Here is an 11189-nt window from a genome sequence, read left to right on the forward strand (position 1 = left end):
CTTTAACATGTGATCTGCTCACACACAGATACTCCTCCCTTGGTTCTCTGAAGGACAGCCAGGGCCACAGCTAACCCATATTGAATCTTTCTACAAATTAGAAAAAGGCGCCTTTGCTCTGGGGGGACGCTGCCCAGGACCAAGTTGTGATGGCAGCTAGCCGAGATCAGTAATGTTTAAATAAGGTTTTATTAAAAATTAATGGGATTATATGCCATTTGCAGCAACATAGATGGACCCAGAGATTGTCATACTAAGTGAAGTAATTCAGAAAGAGAAAGACAAACACTATATGATATCACTTATATGTGGAATCTAAAATATGACACAAATGAACTTATTTACAAAACAGAAACAGACTCCTAGAAAACAAATTTATGGTTACCAAAGGGGAAAGGGGGTAGGGAAGGTATAAATTAGGAAGTTGGGATTAGCAGATACAAACTACTATATATAAAATAGGTAAACAATGAGGCTGTAGGCACAGGAAACTATATTCAATATCCAGTAATAAACCATAATGGAAAATAATATGAAAAAGAATATATATATACACACATATATATATATCTGAATCATTTTGCAGTACACCAGAAACTAACACATTGTAAATCAATTATACTTCAATAAAAAAAATTTTTTTTAAATTCATGGGATTATTAAGAGGAAGTAACATCACTCAATATCCTTACTTGGGTTTGGGGCCCACAAGAAGGCTGCCTCCTTACCTTGCCGGGCAACTTTCTAACTCTCCTGTGAGTCGCTCTATGCTTGTAACCCTTCTAGCTGGGAAACTGACTGTCCAGTCCTATTGGTTGGCTCTTCCCTAAGTAGCTTAACCTTCTATGAAAGCCATATTTACAAATCAAATAGTGACATATTTCCAAGGAACATCCAATGTTGCACTCAGCTTTAGGATCTATCTTGAGGATACCCAAGATCTCATGGAAGTTTGGCCAGTTCTATGGTCTTCTCTTTTAAAGCTTCCACTCCTACTTCTGCTTCTGGGCCACCCAGTAACTAGACTAATCCCATTAATCTAACAGCATGATCCACTAACCATAATGTACAATATCAACTCCCTGATCAAAATCAATCCCCTGACTTCCAAGGTTGGCAATAGAGGAGACTAGCAACGGAAGAAAAGAAGCTGAAGCTTTAAGGTGCCCTCTCTTTTTGGAAGGTCTCACTGCTTAGACAACTTGAAACTGGGCTTGATTTTATTAGGGAATTGAAAGACAATTTTAGTTTTTACTTTGGGTAGAATCAGCATAAAAGGGTCTCCCATGAGTCGAATACACATGCTTTCCTCACACTGGGATCCAAAGGCCCACTGACTAGTTATGTGCTGTATCTACATGCATCTCACAAATTCTCTGTCCTAGGTAGGTTGAGTTGTTGGATACACAGGCTCTTCAATAGTAGCCCAAAATAGATCTGATAGGCTCAGCCTCAGAGTCAACATGTGGCAAGGATGAATTTTTTTCCAAAGGTGGGGAAGGTTAACATGACCTAAAACCAAGGCTCCTCTGTTCCTTGCCAGATATGAATGACCTTTTTGTGATGAAGAAAACAAAGAGAAACTTAAAGAAATGCACCTGCGTCACTAGTTGTACTTACTGTAGACACTTACCCAGCGGGGCTGTCAGGTGGTGGGATGAGGTCAAGGATCTGCCAAACTGAAGGGTCTCTGTCACCCAACAGAACAAAAAAAGGAGGCGGAAAAGAAGGAAGAGAGCCAAGCAGTTCTAAGCGGAGACAGGAATTGCAGTCACCCAGAGCTGCATGAAAAGAGGTTTTTCTTTCCTTTTCTCTTGCCAGAGGATTAGGAGCTTCTCAATACATTCACAGTTTTGACTGGTGTCACACAGCAAATCCTCACCTGGACGGCATTCTCCCTCTGAAGTTGCGCACGTGGGGCACAGGGACGGCACATCTCCTCAGCTGTCCCCACGTGTGACTGATGCTGCGTTTCCTGTGCCCCTCACCTTGGATATCATTCTCTCGGCCAGCTTATTATAACAACTGATTTCTCTGCTGCTGATTCAAAGAGGGGAAGACAAAACCACTGCTGGTTTAGGTATGGGCCTGAAACTTGGTTCTTCTTTTTACCTTTCTGTCTTGGTCGGTTATAGAGGCCGCGAGGGAGGCACATCCCTGAAAGCATGGCTCCGACAGTATCGGCACCTTCTTGTTTTTCAAAACTCTCCGGGATCGCTTGTCCCATCTGATGATGATGGTTGAGCTGGGAAATGGTGAATCTCACCACTCTACCTCACTTCCTCCCACCATTGAAAGCTCTTCAGATGGTTTGAAAACAAGTTCCCTTTCTCCAAAAAGGTGGGATACTGGAATCCAGTCAACCTGAGGCCAAGTTACCTTGTGACCAGTCAAGGGGCAGGAATTGTTCTAAGGAAAGAATCACACAAGGTAAGAATGCCTCTTGCAGCTTAGTAACTTACACTTGGCATGTTGGACATTAGACTTTCACAGAAATGTCTCTCCCTAAAGTTCCCACAAGAATCAGACTATATTCCTTGGGTGAAGCCAAACCCAGTGATTTAACTCCCTTTGACACATCTCTCTTCTCTCCTATCTGTGCACTGAACTCCTTTGCCCAACTGTTGTCAAATCCAAAGCAACATATTCCGGGGCAAGTGCTATCACCATCGATGAAGAGGGAGGCATGCAATACTTCTGCCTTGCTGGCTAGCTTTCCTCTTATATAAAAGTTCGCCAAGTTGAAGTTCAAAGTTCATAAGTGGAAGAGCTTATGTTGTCCAGCATCAACGTGCACTGCCCAGGCCACATGGAGGAGCATTAAGTCCCGATTGAAGAATGTTATATTTTTAAATACATAACTGTTTTTAAATACAAAGTTAAGATGATATATACTTATAGGTACATTAAATTTACAAGACAAAATGTGGACAGACTTCTGCAGTTAAAATAATGCAACATTTAGTGGGAGAGGGTATAGCTCAGTGGTAGAGTGTGTGCCTAGCATGCACGAGGTCCTGGGTTCAATCCCCAGTATCTCCATTAAAATAAATAAATAAATAAACCTAATTAGCTCCCCCCACCAAAAAAATAAAGCAACATTTATACTCAACTCATCACATAAAATAAGAAGCAAGCAGCATATTTTTTAAAATGACTTGCTCAAACACATAAATGAAATAGTGTTTAGGCATTAGGACTCATGCTGATGGCTATCAGGAAATAATAAAATGTAATTAACTTGGAATAATTGTCAATGACAAATTATAAATGTGATCACTACATATTTTAATCATTGCTGTTATCTTTTTCATACTTGCAAAACAAAGTCATGATTAGCTATCTTATGGCAAATACCAGGGCATATATTCAACTGACCCTATTTTGCCTACATCCTGGGCACACAGCTGCATACACATCTCCCAGCCTTGCTTGCAGTGATTGAGATCTGCCAATGGAATATAGGCAGGGGTAAGAGTGTCACATTCAGGTCCATAAAACCTCCCACACAATCCTGCGCTATCTTCCATCTCTGCCAGATGGAAGCAAAGGATCCCAGGGAGATGGAGAGAGTATCTGGAATTCCAGGGAGAGGTAAATCCACTAGATTGAAGGAGGCTATGTCCCTGAATTTCTGCATGGAGCAGAGCTATCCCTGCCAACCTAGAGTGCGCTGTGACATGCAGAAGAAACAAAGCTTTACTGAGTTAAGCCACTGAAATCTTGGAGTTAAAGAAACATCACCTAAATTCAGCTCCCTGACTAATTCACAATCTTACACTGTATTCTTACCCCTTTACTTCAGAAATTAAGCAATGGTGGACAATATATCTTTATCTTTTCCATAGTCAGAACATATTTAACTCTTTGTCATTGTTACTTGAATTCTTTCCATGTCAAACCTATTTGACAGCATAGATAAATAATTCAGAATTATGCAATCATCTTTTACAGAGTCCTTTAGATAATCATGCTAACCTGTGATGCTAAATTTAGAATTAAAATGCATAGAATCCAAATGTAAATAGTTAGTAGAAAAATTTTAAATAGTGTTGGATTCCTCCTTTAATAATAATCCCATAATGGACATTTCATGGAAAAGTAAATTTTTTTCTCATGTTATATATTATTACTGTCCAAAAAACCCCCCAAGTTACACAGGAAATCACTGTTATTGTCCAATGTATACAAAAGGAACTTTCAAAAAGCTTTTTTCTTAAATAATTTGGAGATTTTTGACACTAGTATTAATGCTTTATGACTAATAAAATCACGTGAATTACCTACACCAAATCAAGGAAGAGTCTGTGTCCAGAATGAGCACAAGTCAAAATGCTTAACAAAAGAGGAATGTTGTCTTCACCCATATAGATCTCCACCAGTCCAAGGCAAAAGATCAAAAATGGAATAACTAAAATGTAGAATTAACTTAGGTTTGGAGGGTAAATGATAGCGGCATCAACACAATGTATTTTTGACGCCACTATTTTATCTTTGAATTTTTGTGACATACTTATATGTAAGAAATGTTCATTGGGATATCACCTCTGAGGAGACCCGGTTAAGTTGAGATGAAAGCTAAAAATTGTCCTCATTTATATAAAGGACGTCCATTGTCTCCAGTTCGTGGAGTAATTGATTTTGTTATGCATTTGTTTTACCCTCTGTTAAAACTCCCCATACTAATTTTTTCTTACAGTTAATATTTAGATTTATCCATGTTTATCAATTTTTTGTTCTCTGTTTCTTCTTTCATCCCCTTTCTAATTTCCATAGTCTTTTTTTTCCTGAAATTCATTATTTAGTAGTTCTTTCAGCCTGGACTTTATATATAGTAAGCACATCCTATTTTTATCTAAAATCACTTCACGCTCACTCAAGTAATAGTTTTAGCTGGGTATAGGTTTCTGGGTTGGATCGGTCCCCCTTAGCACTCTGAGTGTACTAACTAGGTCATTGTGCTTGTTTTTAATGAGGAACCTGCTCTCAGTAGGTAAGTAGCTAGTCTCTAAGGTCAGCCTGGGTCTAAGCATGGCTCCACCATTTGCTTGCTGTGTGACTTTGGTTAAGGTACACAATCTTTCTGCCGCTTAGTTTCCTTATTTGTAAAACAGGGGGAAGTCTAAAGCATACGGCATTGGGTTATTTAAAGATTCACACATGACCAGTGTCTGGAACACAAAAGGTAATTTTGTATCTTTTTAATTTATCTTGCTCAGGATCAGATGTCTTTGTGAATCTGTGACTTACTGTCTTAACATTGTTTCTAGAAAAATCTTGGTCAGTATCTCTTAATAATTGCCCTTCCTCCATGTTTTCCTATGAGACCACCTTATAAATGTAAGCTAGGCCTTTTTTTTACCATCTCCTTGTCTAGCACCTGTTTTTAATATCTTTACCTCTGCGTGCCCTGTTTTGGGTAATTTCTATAGAACTACCTTTTCAGCTCATTAATTCTCTTTTCAGTTACAATTAATTTTCTGTTTAACTCATCCATTACATTTTTTTGTTACTTTTAAAGATACAGATGTTCAGGTCTATAAATTTTCATATACACCTGCTTTTTACTTCCTTGTGAGTATAGAACTTTATTTATCTATTTAATCGCTTAAAACATATTGACAGTTTTTGTTTTTGAGATTATCATCATCTTAAATTTTGGAGTGTTAATCCTCCTGTTCATCATGTCTCCTGATTCTCTCTCACATTTAACCAGTTGCTCATGTAATTTGTAATTCTGGCCTGTGAGCAACTCATTAGCCAGGTCTGGCTTTTTCAATAGGGGTTCCATGTACTCTAAGGGGTGGCAGCATTGTACAGGGAAATAGTACAGGGAAATTTTGCATTGCCTCTGCTGTGCACTCCATATATATTTGGGATCAGTTTTTCTATTACTTTTCTTGACTTTGAGATTTTTGGGTTAATGGTCAATTAAATTTAGATTCTATACCTGTGCTTGAGTTCTCCTGGGAGTCTTTTTGTTTCACCAGAGCCCTGGGCAGATGCCTGCTTCCTTGAAAGGCAATACAGCATACAGACTAAAAGCACTGATTCTAAAGACTACCTGGGTTTCAGTCTTCATTTGACTTTCTAATAGCACTGAACCTCTGGCACATTGTTAAAAAAAAATCCTCTGTGATTCAGTTTCCCTGTCTAGAAATCCTTCAGTGAAGGGAGAATAAAGAACTCCACATACTAGCACAGAAAAAATGGCATTAATAGCTATCATATAGCACATAGCATGTGCCCTGCACTGTTCTAAATGTCTTACCTATATTAACTAATTTAATCTTCACAACAACCTTACAAGATAGATACTATTATTAATTTCATCGTACAGAAAGGAAAACTGAGTCATGGAGAGGTTTTTGTTCGTTTTTACACTATGTCTGAGGTTCGATGGATTTCCTTTCCTTTCTTTCACACTCAGTTCTATGTATATATGTTTTTCTTCTTCTGTACCAAAAAGGCAAAGGCCTGGAGTGGTGGTTAGGGCAAGGGATGAGGAGTAGAGATTGCAGCTCACACTAGCACAGTCTGCTGCGTTGCTAGAATCCAAAGTCTGCAACTGAATTCTGAACACTCTTTTCACTCAAAGCCATTGCTGGAAAAGGCTCATTTCGCAACAAGTTCGTCTCTTAATTCTACTTGAGAATATGCTTTAATTTTATAAAACCTCAGAGACAACATATGGCCATTTTCACAGCACAGTACATACACCTCTGAGCTGAAAGCTCTCATGATCTGGAGGATGTGAGTAAAGTAGACAAAAGTCCCTCTGAAACCTGTAGCCTCTTCCCCCAAATTTCCTGTCTTGATTATTTTAAACAAAAATCATCTTCCTAGACTCACTAGAATCATTTTATACAATGGAAAACAATTATACTATAATATATGCATCAGAAATATGTACTGAGCATCTACTATGTGCCAGGTAATGTTGTGGACACTTGAGGTACATCAGTGAACAAAACAGAAAATACTTTCTCACCCAAAGGACATTGCACTGCTACTTCCTCTTCCTAGAACATGTTCACCCCAGAGGTTAGCCTTTAAGTCTCAGCTCGAGCATCACCTCCTCTAAGAAGACTTCCCCAGCCACATTTTCTAGAGTCGTACCCACTCCCCTGGTCACTTTGGTCTCAACTGTACTTATTATTTACCAACATTATCTTATTCATTTATTTATCAGTTTATTTAATTCAAAATTTTTACTTATTAATCATTGGCTTTCCCAATTAGAATGTAAACTGCATGAGGGCAGGGACTTAGTCTGCTATGCTCCCTGTTAAATCTCTAGCACTTGGATACACTGAATGAGTGGATAAACAGATGAATGAATGAAAGAAATTGCATCTACTTTTTCTTGAGGACATTTTCCCTCCTGCATGTGGTCCTTGTTGTCAATAATGGTGTGTCCCCTCCCACCTCTGGGTAGAGGTGGACATGTGACCAGCTTGGGTCAATTATGGACCTGCATTCTTTTAGATGCAGTAATTAGTCCAAGGATTGGGCACAGGGTCCAAGCCAGACCAATGGGAATAGTTCTCCAAATTTTTCAAAATAGGAAATTAGGAGGGGCATCCCTCTCTTCTTGGCTCACAAGCTTTCAGGATTTATATATAGGGCTGCTGGTGGCTACCATCTTCCTTTGATAAACATAAAGTCTGTCTCCCTATCTGTTTCCTTAAGTTGAGTGACCAAGAATTCACCAGAAACAGGGAGGAGAATGTGACCAGAATGAGGTTAAAATTTAAGGTGAAAATAGACCAAGAGGTGGAGCTAGAGAGAATGTCTAGATAACGTTAGTTAAGCCTCTGCTCAAAGCATGGCCTTAAAGCCAGTTTTGCTTAAAGCCTGGTATTCTAATTCGGTGAATAAGCACATGAGTTGGTGCTTATTCAGTAACTCCTAAGACTTCCACTCCTCTTTTCCAAATGAAACTATAAAGTACCACCAAGCAACAGCCATGGCCTTTGGCCCTATCACTCTGGAGTGCTATTTAAAAACTCAGCTTGAGACAGGGCAGCTACACGTCTACTCCCCTCTTCAGGGAAGGTGCATGCTGCTCGAGACATCACACCAATCTCCCTCTTCCTCTCACTACCCAGTAACCAACAAGGAGCAAGCCTTATGGTCAGTGGAGGGTGACTTTCTCTCCCACCCCACACCTGTCCTGAAGAGCATCCTTTGCCCCAGGTCAGGCCAGCATAGCACTGGCAATGGCTAACCCTCAACCCCAGGCCCCTTTCCTAATGGCCAGAGCCCAGACAAGAGGCAAACCAAAATCTAGTGCCTAAACACAGAACTGTGGTTGACATTTGTTCTCCTCTCTGTGAAAGGACGAAAGCAATGACATCAGTGGGTTGATGATGCCTGGGTGGTTGCAAAACAATACCTTTCCTGCCAAGCCCAGAGGTTGGGCAGTTCACGCTGGATGCTTTAAAGCTTATCAGAAAACCCAATGCAAAAGGCAGCAAAAATCAGGCAATAGAGGTAAATGATCTCACTCTGCTTAGCACTTGACTGGGCCACTTGACTTTTCAATCTGATTCAACCTATTTTTAAATCTATTTATAACCTGGCAGGAATCTTTTCCTTTTCTTGAAACCTTCTGGGTTGAGAACAGCATCTCCCTCCATTAAGCTCACTTCTCGCTACCTGTTCCCTTAAGTTGAATGACCAAGAGTCCACCAGAAACAGGGGACAAAACATAGCTCAGGGGTAGAGTGCATGCCTAGCATGAACAACGTCCTGGGTTCAATTCCCAGTACCTCCAACAAAATAAATAAATTTTTTAAAAACCTAATTACACCCCCTCCCAAAAAAAGAGTTCACTAGAAACAAAGGTTTCCTCACATTCCTACTCATGAACTTTCTTTCGGTTGTCAAGATCTAGGGGCAAGAAAACACTGGAAAGAAGGAGCTTCTAAGGTCTACCAAACCCTCTGAACCACACAGTGAAAAGAGAAGACAAAGAACCAAATTTGCCTGGGCATATGATAAGGGGAGAAGAGGCCTACGCTATACCTTGGATATGCTCTGTACAAAGCCCAACACATGCACAGTATTTAATATAGTCATACCAATGGCTAGCTGGTCCCCAAAAGATACGTCCGTGTCCTGGAAACTGTAAATGTGATCTCATTTGGAAAAAGGGTCTTTGTATACAAAATTAAGTAAAAAATTTCCAAATGAGATTATCCTGGATTACCTAAATGGGCCCTAAATTCAGTAACAACTGTCTTTATAAGAGTGAGGCAGAGAGATTAGATACACAGAAATGAGACGGAGATTGGAGTTCCGCAGCTGTAAATCAAGAAGTGCCTGGGCCACCAGAAGCTAATGCGGCACGGAAGGATACCTGCCTAGAGCTCAGATGGAACACCGCCCTGCTGACACTTGATTTCAAACTTCTGACCTCTAGAACTGGGAATGAACGTCTGTTATTTTAAGCCACCCAGCTGGCGGTAAGCTGTTCCGGCAGCCCTAGGCAACTAACGCCCTGGCCCACGTCCAGCTCACTCTGGCCTGCACCTTCGCTGCGTGTGCTGCCTTCACTTTCTCCTTCACTCATGGCAAAACATCCTGACAATGGAGGTATTGTTGTTTGTCCTTAACAGACAAAGGGTTAAAATGCCTCACCCAAAGTTCAGTGAGGAAAGGTGGAGGCAGAATTCAAATTCCCATCCATTTCTTTCCACCATGCCTCTACTTCTGTATTTAATAAAGTGTGTTTTCAAATCATGAAAGAATAGGGTCTGACCCTGCTGCCCAGAGTACTTCACTTTTTAATATTTCCTCCTCCCTCATATAACACAATTAGTTTCGGTAATAGTCATGAAATGAAATGAATATATTTTATTTACAGACTAAAATTTGCATTAACCAAGCAAAATGATTGCACTTCATGGTTTGCACTGTTTCACTGTTTTATATTTAAGCACAAATCAAAATTCCAAGTGGTCACATCAAAGGACATCATTAACTAAATTTTGTTTCTTTACTACAATTGTTGTGTTCCAACTGTTTCTTCCCAAACTACTGTTTCAACACAGAATATATGCTACCACAAGAGTTGGATGCATAAGGTGAGCCTTAAAATGAGTGTGAATAATTCTGAACCTAGGGGAATTACTCTTTTTTTTGTGATATTTACTTATTCTCTTATCTTGTTTCAAAACATACTTGAAGGCACATGCATTTAATTAAAATGTTTGATTTTAAGTGTTACACCAAAGTTCTTAGAGTGTCATCTAGACCATCTATCCTTTTTCCCCACCCCTCACAAGTAGGATTTTTTCTATTAGGTAGAATTTTTACAGTTCGACTACACATATACAATATATTGCATGCAAATACATATATACAATATACTGCACATATTTTTTAAATTTACATGTATGTACCATTCATTGTTTCTAAGAGCGTTTAGAGCTTTAGCTTTTTAAACTTACATAGTTATCAAAGATATAAGGCAATCACAAAATAAGAATTAATTCAAAAAGATACATACACTACGCTAATAACAGCAAAATTATTTATAATTACCAAGACACGGAAGCATCCCAAGTGCACATCATTAGATGAATGGATAAAGAAGATGCAGCATATATATGTAATGGAATACAACTCATAGGGGAATTTATTCTTGAAACAAACCAGTGTGGCTGTGCCCAAAGTGACTGTAAAACTGGGAGTTGTCCAAATCGTCCACACTGATTACAATGTTTATTAAAATACATGTATATGTTTTTAAATTGTAGGAAAAACACAAAATGTAAAATTTATCACCTTAATCATTTTTAAGCATATAGTTGAGTAGTGTTAAGTATATTTACACTGTTGTGCAACCAATCTTCAGAACATTTTTATCTTGCAAAAATTAAACCCTCTACCCATTAAACAACTCCTCATTTTCCCCTCCCCCCAGCCTCTGGCAAACACTATTCTTTCTGTTCTATGAATCGGACTACTTTAGATACCTCCTGTCAGTGAAATCATACAGTATTTGTATTTTTGTGATTGTCTTTTTTCACTTACGTGACTTAAGACACAGAAAACACTTTTAAAAAAAGATATTTTAAGCAAATAAAGCTAACAAATATATTATTATTAAAACTCAACACTAACTGCAGTATTTAAGCCAATTAGACCTTAAACCAAAGAAATTCTTTCTTGTAGGGAGT

Source organism: Vicugna pacos, chromosome 6 (assembly GCF_048564905.1).
Source record: "Vicugna pacos chromosome 6, VicPac4, whole genome shotgun sequence".
NCBI classification, from domain to species: domain Eukaryota; kingdom Metazoa; phylum Chordata; class Mammalia; order Artiodactyla; family Camelidae; genus Vicugna; species Vicugna pacos.